The sequence below is a fragment of the Panthera uncia genome, chromosome B1 (assembly GCF_023721935.1).
Source record: "Panthera uncia isolate 11264 chromosome B1, Puncia_PCG_1.0, whole genome shotgun sequence".
Classification (NCBI taxonomy): Eukaryota; Metazoa; Chordata; class Mammalia; order Carnivora; family Felidae; genus Panthera; species Panthera uncia.
The window spans coordinates 193,585,229-193,603,000 of record NC_064811.1 but is presented as its reverse complement, the minus strand read 5'-3'; the positions used below and the strand labels follow the sequence as shown (position 1 = coordinate 193,603,000).

The following is a 17,772-nucleotide window of genomic DNA, read 5'->3' as shown; positions in this document are numbered from 1 at the left end:
AAAAGGAGAATTACAGGCCAATATCCCTGATGAACATGGATGCAAAATTCCTCAACAAGGTACTAGCAAAATAAATTCAACAGTATACTAATAGAATTATTCACCCATTGATCCCATTATCAATGGGATTTATTCTTGAGCTACAGGGCTGGTTCGATATTTGCAAATCAATCAACACGATATACTACATTAAAAAAAAAAAAAGAACCATATGATCCTGTCAATGGATGCAGAAAAAGAATGGACAAAATATAGCATCAATTCTTGATAAAAACGCTCAACAGAGCAGAGACAGATGGAACATACCTGAATGTCATAAAGGCCATTTATGAATGACCCACTGTTAATATCATCCTCAGTGGGGAGAAAGTGAGAGAGCCTTTCCCCTATGGTCTGGAACAAGACAAGGATATCCACTCTCACCATTACTATTTAACATACTACTGGAAGTCTCAGCCTCAGCAATCAGACACCAAACCAAAAAAAACTGCATCTAAATCGGCAAGGAAGAAGTCAAGCTTTCACTATTTGCAGGCGACATGATACTCTATAGAGAAAACCCAAAACACTCCACCAAAAATTGCTAGAACTAATACATGAATTCAGCAAAGTCACAGGATATAAAATCAATGTTGTAAATATAAAATCTGTTGTATTTCTATACATCAATAATGAAGTAGCAGAAAAATAAATCAAGGAATCGATCCCATTTGCAACTGCACCAAAACCAGTTAGATACCTGGGAATAAACCTAATTAAAGAGGGAAAGATCCATACTCTGAAAACTGTAGAACACTCATGAAAGAAACTGAATAGGACACAAGTAAATGGAAAACCATTCCATGCTCATGGATTAGAAGAACAAACAGTGTCAAAATGTCCATCCTATCCAAAGCAATCTACACATTTAATGCTAGCCCTATCAAAATACCACCAGAAGTTTTTGCAGAGATAGAACAAACAGTCCTAAAATTTGTATGGAACCACCAAAGACCCTGAATAGCAAAAGCAATCCTGAAAAAGAAAAACAAAACTGGAGGCATCACGATTTCAGATTTCAAGCTGTATTACAAAGCTGCAGTCATCAAAGTATTATGGTACTGGCACAACAACAGATACATAGATCAATGGAACAGAATAGAAAATCCAGAAATGGACCCACAACTGTACAGTCAACTCATCTTCGACAAAGCAGGAAAGAATATCCAATAGAAAAAAGACAGCCTCTTCAACAAATGGTGTTGGGAAAACTGGATGGCAACATGCAGAACAATGAAACTGGACCAATTTCTTACACCACACACAAAAATAAATTCAAAATGGATGATAGATCTAAATGTGAGACAGGAAACTATAAAAATCCTAGAGGAGAACGCATGCAGCAAGTTCTCTGACCTGGGCCAGAGCAACTTCTTACTAGACACGTCACCAAAGGTAAGGGAAACAAAAGCAAAAATGGACTATTGGGACTTCATCAAGATAAAAACCTGCATAGCAAAGGAAACAATCAAAAAAACTAAAAAGCAGTCTACAGAATGGAAGAAGACATTTGCAAATGACACATCTGATAAAGGGTTAGTATCCAAAAATCTATAAAGAACTTACCAAACTCAACACCCAAAAAACAAGCCAGTAAATGGGAAGAAGACATATGAATAGATGCTTTTCTAAAGAAGACATCCAGATGGCTAACAGACACATGAAAAGATGTTCAACATCAGTTATCATCAGGGAAGTACAAATCAAAACCATGATTGGATACCCCCTCCCACCTGTCAGAAGAACCAACAAGTGTCGTTGGTGAGGATGTGGAGAAAGGGGAACCTTCGTGCACTGTTGGTGGGAATGCAAACTGGTGCAGCCACTCTGGAGAACAGTATTGAGGTTCCCTAACAAACTAAAAATAGAACTACCCTATGATCCAGCAATTGCACTCTTAGGTATTTACCCCAAGGATACAAAAATATGGATTCGAAAGGGTATATGCACCCCATTGGTTACAGCAGCACTACTGATAATAGCCAAAGTATGGAAAGGGCCCAAAGGTCCATTGACTGATGAATGGATAAAGACGAGGTGGTACATATATGCCATGGACTTTAACTCAGGCATCAAAAAGAATGAAATCTTGCCATTTGCAATGACATGGGTGGAGCTAGAACATATTATAGTAAGGGAAATAAGTCAATCAGTGAAAGACAAATACCGTATGATTTTGCTCATATGTGGAATTTAAGAAACAAAACACAGAACATATGTGGGGGGCTGGAGAAGAGTGAGAAACAAACCATAACAGACACCTAATGAGAGAGAACAAACAGATGGGTATTAAGCAGGGTGCTCGTGCTGAGCACTGGGTGTTACAGGTAAGTGATGAATCACTGAATTCTCCTGAAACCAATGTTGCACTATAAGTCAACTAAAGTTTAAATTAAAAAAAAAATCAAGAACTGCCCTTACATATTCCAGATAATTCAAGTCACTTGGATCACTCTGTTGGATTACTAGATCAATTCTTTCTCACGTATACACTTTTCTAAATAAAATTTCTGGGGCAACTGACCTTTATTTGCCGTCTTGGGAAGCGTATCAGTAAGTAAATCTTAACTGGAGCTTTAATACACACCAGGCAAGAGTCTGTGTACTTTAAATGTGCTGAATCAAACTCAAAAAATATTAAAGTGTTATGTTTCACATCATTATGAGGGAACTATGGCACAGGTGTGAAAAAGCACATGGCAGAAACATGGTAATAAAAAAGGGTGCCGAATGTACCCTTAGGGAGTCTCACAGAATCAGCAGCTTTGGACTTAAATGACAGCCAGGTCCCCGTACTATTCCTACTTCATAGATGAAGTAAATGGATGCAAAGAGAAGCCAGCTTATCCAAGAAACGTCAACTATCCACTCAACTCATCACTTCCAGGCACCTACTTCCAAGCTGCACTGGAAAGGCTTTGAGGTAGTCGAGTGCCCACTCAACTCTCTTTTCACTTTTGGCACTTTTATTACATTTCCCTTTGACAGCTCGTCCTTTTGAAAATTCCTGGAGTTTGGAGTATATAAAAAGCCCCCTTCTGCTCTGACATGGTGCTGGAGCTCATCTTTCCTTTGAGATTAGGTAATGACATTGTCTGGGTTTAGGATATATTCTTCCTATTGTTGAGAGAAATAACTTGTAACTAAGTCCAGAAGTAGATGGATTCGTCTTCCTTAGACCAGTCCATCCAGTAACCTCGCTTTTCTGAATTTAAAATGACCATAGTGTTGACTTACAGTTAAAATAGAAGTTTGATTTGGACTACCATCCACCCATCCCCAAACACCTTCTTTACGCATTAGGGAAATTTTAAGCTATGGAACATAGATATGTCCAAAGCAGCTTACATCCTTCACACCTAGTGACTGAAAGTTAAAATAACTTCTCGTAGAATGTCGTTAAGAGTTGAAGAGGCTGGACCACTTAAGCTTTGGATTTCTGCCCTGGGGCATCAGCCTTGGCAGCATCCCAGAACTCCACCAAGATTTAACCAATGCCGGATCTATTTAACCCTCAAAGAGGAATGATACTAATACTGCAGAAAGAAAGTCATTCACAACCACGGTTTTCCCTTGGGTCCTGATTGTGTGGAATCATGGAACTTCGTTCATTCACCGTCACCGAGCTCCAACTACAGCAGCACTCAAGACCCTTGCAGCTCCTCCCTTTTCAAACAAATAGAATGATTGTGACAGTGTGACAGTTGTGACAGGGCTGGTTTCGTAAGGGAGTGGGCTCATGTTTCTGGACTCTATTCTCTATTCTTCCCAACTACAAAAAGCTAGGTCCATTCAAGAGGTCACTGGGTCAGAGGTAAGAGGAACTACCCTACCTGGCTTCCTTAAAACATAAGCCACAGCATCCTAGTGAGATTGTTCTTCTCAAGTCCACCATTATACTCCTACCCTGGGGCAACAAAAGAGAGTTACTAATTTTCTTTTATATATTCCTTCAATGCCTCTGGTAGTTATGCTTGATCTGGCATGGACTGGCTCCTAAGAGTTGCTTATAAAATATTCAGAGGTTTGGAAACTGGATGGAAAGCCTTTGTTAGCTTGAATTTTGCCATGGTATACAAGGAAACCAGCAAATGGTATAAATCAGTGCTTTGTCTGTTTCAGAGAGTCAGTTAACTACTACTCTCCAGAGGCCACTGACCTGTATGTTTCCCTTTCCAACAAGACCACAGAATGTTGCTTCTTGCCTCCAAGGGCATCATCTTGAGAGAATACTACTTTCCTCCGTCATGTGCCATATAAAATCTTGCATATTTTACTTAAAATTGGTAACATTACTTTAAAAGTAACATGCTTTTTACCATTCCTAAAACACACACTTTTTAAAAAGTGTTTAATACGAAAAATAGACATTTCAAAATCTTCAAAATTTCTATAACCCCCAAACCCACGTCCCCAAAGATAATCATGGTTAGCGCTGTGGTCCCTAGCCCAGACTCCATTCCAGCAGAGGTGTGTCCATTCCAGGACTACTGATTCTCTTAAACTCAGTGACATCTTCTAGCCCTGCTCTGTACGAAGTCTATGGACAAGTCATGGAAGATCTAAGAAGCTAGCTGCCCAAATACATCATCAATATTGATCACATATTAGGTGACGGGTATTTACTTATAATCTTGCCATTTATTCAGACCCTATAAGTTTGCCATTATTATCTTCACTTTTCCTCTTAGAAAGCCAGCTTGCAGAGGATTCACATGACCTGACAAAAACCATACAGCATATAATTTACTCAACTATTTGCTCATATTTATCTGGCTCAAAAGCCTATTGCCTGACCACAGTTTATGAGTTATGTCCTCATGGTTTCAAATGTCTCAGAAAAACAGGAACCCCAGATGGATAACCACTTGCAGGAAGAGAAAGGATAAAAAGGGCATATGGTTTGTAAGTAAGGGTGGTGAGAAATGGGACCGAGTCCTTTTGTGGCATCACTTCCACCCTTCGGGATAAGGTTGGGCTGGAACTAAAGGGGACCAGAGTAGCGCAGAACTTCCTGCGGAAAAGCCTTGGCATCCTCCCTTCTGACATGGGGCATGGACTTCCAGGAGCTTGAAGATTTGGGGTCTGGGCCTGAGGCCAACACAGATGTGTGAAGTAGAGGGCAAGGCTTCAGTGGTGGGAGGAGTATTTGGCTCCAGCGGCTGCAGTGAATCCATCCTTTCCAGTTGAAACAATACTTGGCTTGTGAGACCATTCGCTCTCCTCCTACTGAGTTTCTAAAGCTTCTGAAGATACAGACTACTGCCTGTAGGAATCCATCTGCTGAGAAGTTCACCAGTTTTAGGTGGTGGAACCCATCAACCTCAGAGGGCCATCATGAGCCCCTTTCCTGACACTCAAGGAAATGTCCCCTACTCCCATGAAATGCAGAGCATTCAGCCTGGACGAGGTCACCACCTACCTGTCATGAAGACAGGAACAGGGTCCAGGCCAAAGTTGTGTTGGAAGAATAGTGAAGAGAAGTCACTTTCCTCAAAGAAAGTTTAGAGTTGTGCAGTTCTAGACTTGTCAGGAATTGGGGAAGTTTGGTGACTGGGAGTTTCCTCAAGTATGCGACACGCAACTAGAGTTTAGTTCGGATTCTGTCTCCCTCTCTCTCTCTGTTCCTCCCCCACTTGCACACTGTCGGTCTCTCTCTCGAAAATAAATAAAGATTAAAAGAAAAAAGTGGAATGATTGATGTTCAGGGCTCTTGGACAGTATCAAAGCTCCACTGACCCATCATATATACAGCCTCTGGAGAGCCCAAGATGGGTTTTGTGTAAGAACTGCCATCCCAGCTGCCATCCACATAAAGCGGATCCCCTCAAGCATTTTCCCAGAGTCCATACATACGCTGTAAGGTGTCACGTACAAGTCTCCATAGTGCAGAATGCTCCACTAGCATCTTCCAAAGCTTACCGACTCTGTAGAGGAAGAAAACTGGCATTCATCTCCAAGACTGACAAGAGCCCCAGTTTCACCCCGGTCCCTTGCTGTCCTTCTCCATGGCTACGAGGCCAGAAAGTGGTTGGATATCCTGTTCCAACTGTGCCCCAAGCTTTTATTCCAATATTTTCCCTTTTAGGGCACTTGGACTGAGACTCTATACCCTTCTGAGTACCTCTCTTGAGCTTCAAGGTACCTGCCCTTCAGAACAGTGGGAACACCCCTCCCCTGCACACTGGTCCACACCTGGAAATCTGAATCTCTTCTGTAATGCACAGAGATGAGAATGTCTTCAGCATCACACAGATAGGCAATGCCAAGGTGATGACCAAGCTTTGCTCTCTGCCCGTTGTATACATGTACTATGATGAAGAAATTGAATCTTTTGCCTTCTGGGGTAAGTTGAGGGGTCTGAGGAACTGGAGAAGTGTTTAAATTTCTGGGGAGGTGACAGCTGGATTCTGGGTACTGTATCCTCTTGTTTTCCTATGAGTCACCCAGTGGAGAGGACAGAGCTTTGATTCAGATCTGAAAGAGAAACTCTGTATTAATGCAAGCATCTGATAACTGGAGAAAGGTAGCCAATATCCAGGACACTTCACAATGCCCAAAAGATTCTCTATAAATATGGTTTACCAACTGAGTTATCCAGAGCATATGGGAGAGTCCAAGGAGAGAGAAGGAAGATCTCAGGAAACTAGTAACGCACTGGCCGTGGGATTATGTTAGATTTTGCCTTCAAGACAAATTTAGATTGAAATGTAAAATTATGTTCTACCTTTAGAATTTTTATTCAAAGGAAATCTAGGGATATCCAGGGAATCCCTACACATATGAACAGGAAAGTCCTATGAGTAGGAAGGAAAATTTTACCTACGTATCACTGTGCTTTGTCTGTGTTTCCAAGTGGTAGGCATCAAAGAGGGACATGAATGAATGAGAACCATGAATAAAAAGCAGCTCAGTAGCTCATTATTTCTTATATTATGAAAACTCCCAACTAGGTCCCACAAACTTTCCAAATGTCCTGTGTTAAACAGTCATTATTTTGAGCCAGGAAGAGGTCCTCCTATAGCACAACCGCGACATTTATTTTTCTGCAAACTACCACCATGAATTCATTGGGTTTAAGAATTCAACTTCATAAAAATGACATGAAAGAAGTAACCAACACAGTAGCTATTAAAAAGAAAGAGGCAGGAGTGAAAAAGTAATTGAATATTAATATTCAAAGAATCCCGTGGCTTGGAGCAAAACATCTTTAGAAGCTATCCAATAATTTTAGTAATGGATAGACAACAAATCATTAGAAACCTTAAAAATAGGACTTCAAAGCAGAATTAGGATGAAAGAGATCACAAGACAAGGGAAGAAGGAAATGACTTGGCAAAACTCCAAAACTTTCAAAAATAAAATTAAAAAATCATTTAAAAGAGACTACATTGAGGGGCGCCTGGGTGGCTCAGTCGGTTAAGCGGCCGACTTCGGCTCAGGTCATGATCTCACGGTCCGTGAGTTCGAGCCCCGCATCAGGCTCTGTGTTGACCGCTCAGAGCCTGGAGCCTGTTTCAGATTCTGTGTCTCCCTCTTTCTCTGACCCTCCCCCATTCATGCTCTGTCTCTCTCTGTCTCAAAAATAAATAAACGTTAAAAAAAATTAAAAAAAAATAAAATAAAATAAAAAATAAAACAGACTACATTGGGAGAGAAGAGAAAGGAACAGACACACTGCTGAAAAGTCACTCATTAATGTCATAGACAGGCTTAAAATGAGCAAAAGGTAAAAGGATTAAATAAAAAATCACTGAAAGCTGTGAAATACAAGCCCACAACCTAGAAAACCCATGTTAGTGGTAAAGATAACAAATGAAATAATATGACAAAAAATAATTTTATGAATTATTTCAATAAAGAAGTATTAAAACATACAAAAAAGCAATTCGTGCGTGAAAATGCACTGTTTGGAAAAACATATACACAGCAATACAAAACAAAAGTGCCCCCGTCCCCATAGAGTCTGTAATTCATAGACGAAGAATGATTTGAGGATCATAGTAAAAACTCAAGTGAGGTATAAAAGGACATTCACTGAACAAAATGGGGAACCAACTGTGACCTTTAACCTTATAACCAAGTAAATTCTTCCTCAACTATCACAAGAGATGGATTTAAGAAAGATTCGTGGACGGGAACAGCTGGGTGGCTCAGTCGGTTAAGCCTCCGACTCCGGATTTCGGCTCAGGTCATGATCTCGCAGTTCACAAGTTCGAGCCCCGGGTCAGGCTCTGTGCTGACAGCTCAGAGCCTGGAGCCTGCTTCGGATTCTGTGTCTCCCTCTCTGCCCTTCCCCTGGTCACGCTCTCTCTCTGTCTCTCGAAAATGAATATAAACAAACAAACAAATAAACAAATAAATAAAATAGCTATATAAGCCAACTTTAGAACCAATAAAACCTATTTAGCAGTTCCAAGTCATCTGTTCATTCACACAACACCATACTAACCAACTTCCCACCCAACCGGGAATAGTGACACGTCTTTGGTGACTTCAGGATGGTGATTACACAGTCCAGCCCCTCCCTCGAGATCCCTTAAAGGGTCACTGGGAAGAAGGCCTTCTGCATCCTCAATATCACCTCACTATTTTTTAGAGCACTGCTAACTAACCATGAAGACTTCCCAGTCCTTCCCAGGCTATCTGAACATAGCCGCTTAGGTCTGGGGTGCAGCATTTGTTTTCTCCATTCCAAAACCAGGTTCTCCAACAGATGTGTCAAAAAAATGACTGGTATCTATTCCCATTCACCTGTGTTTCCTTTTCTTTCCGAAGTGCAGTCTGAAAAAATGATATTATTAAGTGAGCTCCCTCAAATCCCAAGACCAGTGATGGGCCAAGCTATTCCAGGTGCTGGGGAGACGGCAGGTTACAGGTTAACCAAGAGAGTCTTGCCTTCTTGCCTCTGACCTTCTAGCAATACACAGATTGGAAAGCAAAGGCACAGAGTACAGGAAAATAGCTTTACATATGAAGAAGTATAAAACTAGAACAACTGTATCTTTCAAATTAATACTGTAAATGGAAACACCTATCAGCTCATTTGATCACAAATCAAAATCCAACCTTTCATAATTTTTAACATCCAGTACATCCAAAGCTGTTCAGAAAAGGTGAAAATAGCATGAAATTTATAATTATTCTAGAATTTCATATATGAAAGCATCACACTCCCAAAGAGAAGATCTCCCTTTCCAGTGCACAACGGTCCCTGAATACAAAGGGCTTGTGACAAGGATGGAGGAAAACCTCGCATTAAAAAAAAAAGGAACCTGCAATGTCCCTATACATATATAAATGTACCAATGAAACAAACTAAAGCAATAATCACAGAAAATTTTATCTTAAATATTTAATTAATTAAAGATTAAATAAATGATATAAGCACCTACCTCAAGAAAAGAAATAAAATGAAAAAACTACTTGAGGAAACCCATAAAAGGGAATAGGGAGAAGCAGAAATTACTTATAAGCCAAAAAAGTCCAGTAAAAACATAAGATGTAGAACAAGAAGTTCGGTGGAACTTGCTGTGCTGAAGGAAATGCTCTGTTATCTACATTATCCACACAGCAGCAATCAGATCCATGTCATTAAAGGGCACCTAAAATCTGGGGCGCCTGGGGGGACCCAGTCACATAAGCATCCAACTCTGGCTCAGGTCATGACCTCGCGGTTCGCAGGTTGGAGCCCCGCATTGGGGTCTGTGCTGACAGCTCAGAGCCTGGAGCCTGCTTCGGATTCTGTGTTTCCCTCTCTCTCTGCCCTTCCTTCACTCATGCTCTCAAAAGTAAATAAACTTTTGAAAAAATTTTAAAACTTAAAAAAAAAAAAACACCTGAAATCTGGCTAGCATTACTGAGGGTCTTAAGTTTAGTTACTTTAATTGTAATTAATCTAAATTTAATAAGCACATGTCACTAGTGGTTACTTTATTGGATAGCACAGCTCTAAAACCTTGGAGTAGGCAGTCAAAATAATGAAACAGATTAAAGACAAAAATGGAAAAGGGACACATATAGTCAAAAACAGGACATGAGAATGGGGGACTGATTACTGCTAACAGTAAAATTCAGATTTAAGATGCTGCTTTGATACAACAAATGTCTAAAGACAGATACAGGAGGGAACCAGACACCCTGGGATTCTATGGACACAAACTCCCTGGGGGAAATCTGGGCTCGAAGATAAGATGAAAATCTGCAAATATATTATGATGCAGCAAACATAAACTATGTTACTAGGGTGGAGGAGGAGAGTGTTAGGGGGCTTTCAAGAACATGTTACGAATTTATTAATTTATAATTAAAATGGGAAGCCAGCCTTATACTTTATCTTTTGGCTAATGGGAAAATAAATAAAATATTAATACAGAGCACAATGCAGTAAATACTTTCACTGCCATCTCATTCACAACTGAATTATACATTTAAGTGGAATCTCTATGTCTGCAGAGAAAATCTTTTGGCTGAAAATTTCTGCCTCTCACAATGAAATAATTCCAGTAGACAGCACAGTAAATATGCAACTGTATCTCAGGTCATTTTGGTCATTTCTCAAAAATACCTGGCAATCGTGTTAGGTCTTGCATGTAAATTCCAACTCCCATGCAAAATAAATGCTATTTCAAAATTTAGCTATGACAGATGAATTTCCATAGACTTGTCCTTCCTCTTTCATTCATCAGATGGTTGGTAACTTATTTCACAAATAAGGTAGGTAATTTTGGAGGTAGATGCTTTCAACTCTTCATCTTATTTTATTATTTTTTTAATGTTTATTTTTGAGAGGGGGGAGGGAGAGAGAGAGAGAGGGGAAGAGGAGAGAGAGAGAGAGAGAGAGAGAGAGAGGGAGAGAGAAAGAGACAAAGACAGAGTGTGAGCTGGGGAGGGGGAGAGAGATAAGGAGACACAGAATCTGAAGCAGGCTCCAGGCTCTGACCTGTCAGTACAGAGCCCGACACGGGGCTCGAACCCACAAACCGCGAGATCATGACCTGAACCGAAGTTGGACACATAACCAACTGAGCCGCACAGGTGCCCCTCAACTGTTAAATTGTAAAGTATTCCTGCACTCGTATCTGGTGTTTATGCCATCTTCTCCGTAAAAGGTGAGGAATAACTTTTAATCTTAGCTAGGTTCTTTACCTCCAACTTTATGTTTGGGTCCTGTTATTTCCTGCCGTATCATGAATTTTATGTTATTACTTATCAAATAATAACTTCCACTACTCCTCTCTATTTGATCCTCCCAGAACTTAAACGTTGCAGTATCTTCCTATCTTGATTGGATTAAACATCTTGAATTTAAAAAAAGAAAGCAGGGGCGCCTGGGTGGCTCATTGGTCAAGTGACCTCCTGATTTTGGCTCAGGTCATGATTTCACATGATTCGTCAGGTCAGGAATTAAAAAAGAACACATGAAAAACTTCTTTCTCAGCCAAGATACGTCTTGAAAGTCACTCCCTCACTCCTGAGCGTGGCGATGGCTTTCGGGGCTTCGAAACAGCACGGCCCCTCCCTGCACTGCAGACACACACCCAGGAGAAGGCATTCACTCTGTGGCAAAGCCAGTCCTCCGCTGCACGCTGAAATAACAGGGATTCAGCAGGATTACGCTCCTCCGTGAAGATCAACAGTCGGGCTTTTCTGCTCATTTCTTCAGAACACTCTCCTATCCCAGTGAAGCCCACACGGTCCGCGGCAGTGGTGAGTCTACGCACTGGCCTGACGGTCCCTTGAAGACAAAGACCCCAGTCTCTGCTAATACCTGCTGAGCACAGGGTCAGAGCTTCTCAAACTCTCCCCCATTCCAGGACCCCTAACTCCCCAAAGAGCACTCTAATTCCTTCTACAGGCTCCCTTCACAGAGCAAAGCACCGCCTCCTTCCTCCTCCTTGGAGAGATGCTTTTGTTCTCTATTTGGCTAAAAGAGCCTGGGTCCGGGGGCGCCTGGCTGGCTCAGTCGGTCGGGCGTCCAACTCTTGATTTCGGCTCAGGTCATGATCTCGAGGTTTGGAGGATGGAGCCCCGTGTGGGATCTGTACTGACAGCACGTGGAACCTGTTTGGGATTCTCTCTATCCCTCGCTCTCTGCCTCTCCCCTGTTCACAAGGGCTCATGTGCTATCTCACAATAAATAAACTTAAAAAAAGAAAAGACAAAAAAAAGCCTGGGCCCTTTCCCATCAAACTGCCCCGTGACTCCCTGCATGTGTACTGGGGCAGGTGAAGGGGTCGGTGGGAGAGGCCAGCAGAGCAGAACTCTCCTCACAGGAAAGACATGGCCTGGATGGGACAGTGGTAAGGCTTGCACTTCTCACCCCTACCCCTAAAATTTACAGATCACATATCATACACCTGAGCAAGAGCTGCTGCTTTCATGGTTTTAATCACTATCTCAAATATATAATTCCTCTTTTCCAGAACATCAGATTAAACTACCAAAAAATAGGTAATTAAGAAGACCTAATTAGTAGCACTGAAAACCGTGGAAGAAGGTCAATAGAAGCAGCTGAGTAATTTATCCAATTATGAACAGATGGGCTATCTTTCAACAAAGTCCCACAACAATCCAACCCATCCTTGGTCATTTCCAGAGAAAGGACAAAGGAAATAGATACACACTTGACTGGGAACTAGTTCACAGCCCACTAGGTTAAAAGATCACATAAGAAGAAAGAGAAGATGTGGAATATTAGACTAATTGGTTAAACTAGGTTTTGACTGTTAATATAAAAAATTGCCAATATCCTTAATCAAGGGCACACCGAAATAGTGTACAATTATTTACTAAGCACCAAAGAATACTTTCAACATATAATAACAGACTATAAAACCATTAAGACCTCATCATCTGACTGACATATTTAAGAGAGAATATACATTGGGAATTAAAAACAAAATTCTAATGAATTTGGGATCTACCCTTCTTTTGCCCCCATTGCTACTGTTGCTCGACTCCTCTCCCTTCTGCTCTTTTCCATCTCTCTGCTGATCCTTTTTTTGCCACTTTCATTTATTCCACTGCTTCTAGCTCATGTCACGCTCTCACTCTTATTTGGTCTTTCAAAGCCCATCGGACCCACTTCCCTCTCCTCAATTTCACAACTGCTTTTTCTCATCACTCTCTTTGGCTGTAGCTCCCTGCTTCTCCCTGGTCTCTCTCTTTCCCCTATCCCCCGGCCCCACCTCCACATTCACAGGAACAGAATGAAGATGCCCCTGTCCAGAAGCACGCTTTGTGGTGGCTCATCGGGAATGTAAACAATACGTGACAGGCACAGCCAGCAGGATGGGACGGGACAGAACAAGGGGTGCCACAGGACAGGGGCAGGTGAAAGCCCCAGCAAGGGACTCAGGGCCTCCCTGAGGAAGTGACTGCGGAGAGCCCAAGGACCAGCAGGGCCGGCCCCAGAAAGACGCGAGAAGGGAGAGAGGAACTCAGGAGGGGGCTGGGGTCTGCAGGATCCGGAGAGCAGGGCGTCGTGGTGCTGCCCCCTCGGTACCGCGAAGGGCGAGAATGCGCCTCGCCAGTGGGGCCTTGACACGCGCGGGGGCCAGGGAGAGACGGTGAAAAGAACGGAGGCAGAAAAACGGGCGAAACGGCCTGGGAGCCAGTTTACCGGAAACAGACGCGGATCCAGTGCAGCAGCACAACGTCTCCCGACCAGGCCGGGCTCCCCGCGGGCGGGGCTGGCGGGTGCGGGGACTGTCAAGTTAGCGAGGGCCCGGACTCCGGGTGTGGAGGCCGCAACACCCAGACCATCAACGTGCCAGCTGCAACTAGAAACGCTGAAACCCGCACCGGGAAAAGAGCCCTTCCGTCCGGGAAATCTGCATCCGGGTCGGCCGGAAACGGGGACCTCGGACGGGGCGGGGTCTGGAAGGAAGGGCTTGGGTGTGGCTTATGCAAGTCTCCGCCCCGCCCCCAGGGCGTTTCCGTCCTGCCAGTTCTTCCGCCCGGAGCTTGGGTCCCGGCGTTTGCCTCCAGGTGGCGGGGTGGCCTGTGGCGCCGGGCTGCCCACCCTACGCCACGTTAAATGACTCAGATACGCTAAGGGAAAAGCTTAGCGTTGGCGCGCCGGTAATACCGAATGCGGAGTTGTTTCCTTCGCAACAGCGTGAGAACGGCTTAAATAACCCTTCGTGCGTGCCAGAGTCCGGCGGACCGCGAGAGGCCCTCTGATTGCGGGGACACCCCTGCGGCGGCGTGGGCGGGGCAGGGGCGTCTGCGGCTCCGCCTATCAAATTGTGGTTTCCTTTCCGGTAGAACGAGTGTGAACGCCGAATTCACTTGTGCGAACCCAGGGGTTCAGCGGGACCACAGCGGAGGGTAGCTAACATTTCTAACATTTCTCCTCCCTGTTCGCGGGGAGGCAGAGGGACACACGGGCCCAGGATTGGGCCGTGAGGATGGTCGGCTGAGGCCCTCGTGTTACTGCGCAGGGCTTGAGGTTTATAAATTCACATACCTTTAAGACTGATGTGCAGGACATTCTGCAAGTTGCCGGAGTTAGTATTTCCTGAATCTGTTGTAATTTCACATTTTTCTTTATTCCGGAGGTACTACCCGAAAGAGCCTTTTTAATTTTGAAAAATCAGGGTTTTTTTAATCTGTTTTTTTTCTGTCTCCTAATGTTTTGTGTCGAGTATGGGCAAGTATTAATTTTTCATTATTTCTGTATAGATCTCACTGAAATGTCTCTTTTTTGACAACACCAAAAAGCATAGTGAAACTGGATTTTCAGAGTTTAGTTGCCTCATTCATACCCTTAATAAATTCTAAGGGAAAGTGTGTGAGTGAAAATCTTAATCTGTTTCCTTTGTAAATTCTGACGTTCATGCTAGAGGGAATTTGGCAAGACTAAATCCCAACTACTCAGGCTGCAGGATTTCTCAAAGATTATTTCCAGAGAAGAACCTTTCTGGTTTTCTCATAACACCTATTTCTCTAGTTTTACATTTTTTTAATATTAAATATTTGGACTCAAATGGGTTTAAATTCTGGAAGATAACGTTCTCAGGCAGGGCAACAGTAAACACCGTGGAGTTCATATGGAGCGAGTTGGGGGAGCCCTACCCACAATCCCTCCTGGTCTCCAGGGCAGAGATTACTTAATCTGAACTCACCTCACTCCTCTCATACCTGTGAGGAGCTGGGCACAGATTAAGAAGGGATCAAGGAATCCCGGTACATGAACCTCTCTCCCATTTAGTCTTTCTTTATCCCCCTCTCTCTTTACATGGAAGTCAAGTGATACAGTTCCACCAGTGTAAGCCATCCAGCCTCCAAGCCACCTCCTCCATCAAATCCTCTGTGTTCTGCTTTATACGGAGTGCTTTGGGAGGCCATAAATCGACTGAAGTGATTTTTCTTGGGTGCACATGTCGATGTGTATTATTTGGAAGCTCCTTATGAAAAGCTGAGCCCATAAGATGGTGTCTTAGTTGGGGCGCCTGGGTGGCGCAGTCGGTTAAGCGTCCGACTTCAGCCAGGTCACGATCTCGCGGTCCGTGAGTTCGAGCCCCGCGTCGGGCTCTGGGCTGATGGCTCGGAGCCTGGAGCCTGTTTCTGATTCTGTGTCTCCCTCTCTCTCTGCCCCTCCCCCGTTCATGCTCTGTCTCTCTCTGTCCCAAAAATAAATAAAAAACGTTGAAAAAAAAAAATTTTAAAAGATGGTGTCTTAGTAAAACAAGGTCTTCCCACACCTCTGAGTCTCTTTCCCTGGCTGGGAATTAGATCTGATGAAAGCTGAGGAGTGAAAAGAAGAAATGAGACTGAATTGAAGTATAATTTCTTCTATTTCTGTTTTCATTATTATTACAGTGAAAAACCATTTTCCAGGCATTCCTTAGAAACACTACCCTATGTAATCATAATGACTGTAGGATAGAATTTTGATGAGGGTCACTCTGATGGCCTGGTGGGTAGGTGGCCCCTCTAGACTGGAATGCATGTGTAGGGGTGCCTGTGCCCACATCATCCCAGGGATGATGATGCCTTCCCTTCTGGGGATGTCTCTGGTTCTAGTACATTTGCCCATCAAGTACCCTGAATGTCCTAACATCTGGGAGCCTCCAGCTGAGAGCAGAGACGTGCTATGAGTCAAAGTAGGGAGCTCCTGTGGAATGGAGCAGTTGTTCTGTTGGCTCTAGGGTGGTGGAATGAAGGAGCTTAAGCTTGGAGACTCTGATTCCCGCGTGGGGATGTGAGCACACGAGGGGGTGTAATGTGTGAAGTTTGAATATGGTGCCCCCCAGTGTTGAGACATTTGTTAGCCTTTTGTCCTGAGGTTCTGCTGAGGCCTTTGGAATGCTCAAATACCATTTGTCTCATTGCTTTCATGATGAAAATATGTTCATGTGTGGATGTGTACATTAATACTCTCAGCATGCCATGTTGAAAGTGAAGACAACAACCCAGAGGTAGAAAGTGGGGGATGAAGAATGCAAAGAGTGAGTTTGTGATGAAAATCCATGGGCTGCTGACTTGACATCCAGACTCAGTTACACATTTTAGAGGCCCCAGAGCTCTGTGTCCCGGGGGATCTCAAGTCATTTCCAGGGCAGGTCCTCATGCACAGGGCAACACAGACTCACCCACAGACACCAGGTTCTCGTCTTAAGTGCCATGTCTCTGTTCGGAGTCCTCAGAGAAGGGATCAGGATGCCTGCATACTCCTGAGGGAAGTTCACAGTCACTCTTTGAAGGAGCTCTCTTCCCAAGAAAGTATGAGTGCCTGCTCAGTCAGGGATCATTTCATTCCGGTATTTATGGAGGAAGAAGGACTTTAGCCGATGGAGGAAAGAATGAAGGTTGGCTCTGGAATTGTCTTAAGAGTGTCAGGATTCCAGAGAGCATAGTCAACTTTTATGGGTTCCTTTTAGGGTGTTTGCGTCTGTTCTCCTGGATGTGAGGCTCGGCTCACCCGAACACTGATGTCACATTGCAGTTCCTCATTAAATGCCTGCATATCTCCTCTGGTCAGGGTGGTCAGAGAGAGCTAGAGTCAGCATCGTTTGGTGTAGGGGTCGCTGAGGAGCACACTCTGATGGCTGAGTCTTCACCTGATTTGTGGATACTCAGTGATGCCCAGTGACATTGGCCATGCATGGGCACAGGACACTGACTGGCCTGTGCACCTCACAGAACCAATCTCTGCCCCACCTGGCACATGTACGAGAAGAGTTTCCATCTGAAACCCTGCACGTGTGCCCAAGGTCTCCCTAGGAGAGCCCCATGCCCCAGTTCCGCTCTCTTCAGCAACCACATGGTTTTTCCACTAACTTGGGCTCTAGAACATTCAACCAGTGACATGGTACTATGGACTGAACTGTGTCCCTCTTCCCCAAACTCATTATGTTGAAGCCCTGCCCCCCAGTGTGATGATGTTTACAGATGGGGTCTCTTGGAGGTAATTAGGGTTAGGTGAGGTCATGAGGGTGTTGGAGGAGGTCACTGAGAGGACATGATCCAGGCTGTAGAAAGCTCCTCGCCCCTTCCCCATCCTTGGAATGTATGTTCTGCCCACTGTGCCCATACTAGAAACCATTTCAAGGATGCAGCTTTGAGAGTGCAACGTGCTGAGACCATCCAATGGTAAATGTGACTGAACCCCTTTAAGGCCTCTATACAAAGATCCTGGTGACTGGTATTCAGACTGATTCATTTTGCAGCTTCCCAAGTCATGCCTTGCATGTAAGTTCCCTTTGCTTATTAAAACTGTAACCT

General features: G+C 43.7%; 1 protein-coding gene across 2 annotated transcripts in view; it reads right to left on the bottom strand.

Annotated features, from left to right (window-relative positions):
- The window catches only part of LOC125923478 (zinc finger protein 705A-like), a 31,623-nt gene extending 17,584 nt beyond the window's left edge, over window positions 1-14,039 (bottom strand). For both annotated transcript variants that reach the window (XM_049631805.1, XM_049631804.1), the window contains exons 1-3: window positions 13,664-14,039; window positions 6,235-6,516; window positions 5,896-5,966 (exon numbers count right to left, since the gene is read on the bottom strand). The gene's annotated coding sequence lies outside the window, so the exon portion shown is untranslated. The remainder of the gene's footprint in view (window positions 1-5,895; window positions 5,967-6,234; window positions 6,517-13,663) is intronic.
- Between the last annotated feature and the right edge of the window lie 3,733 nt (window positions 14,040-17,772).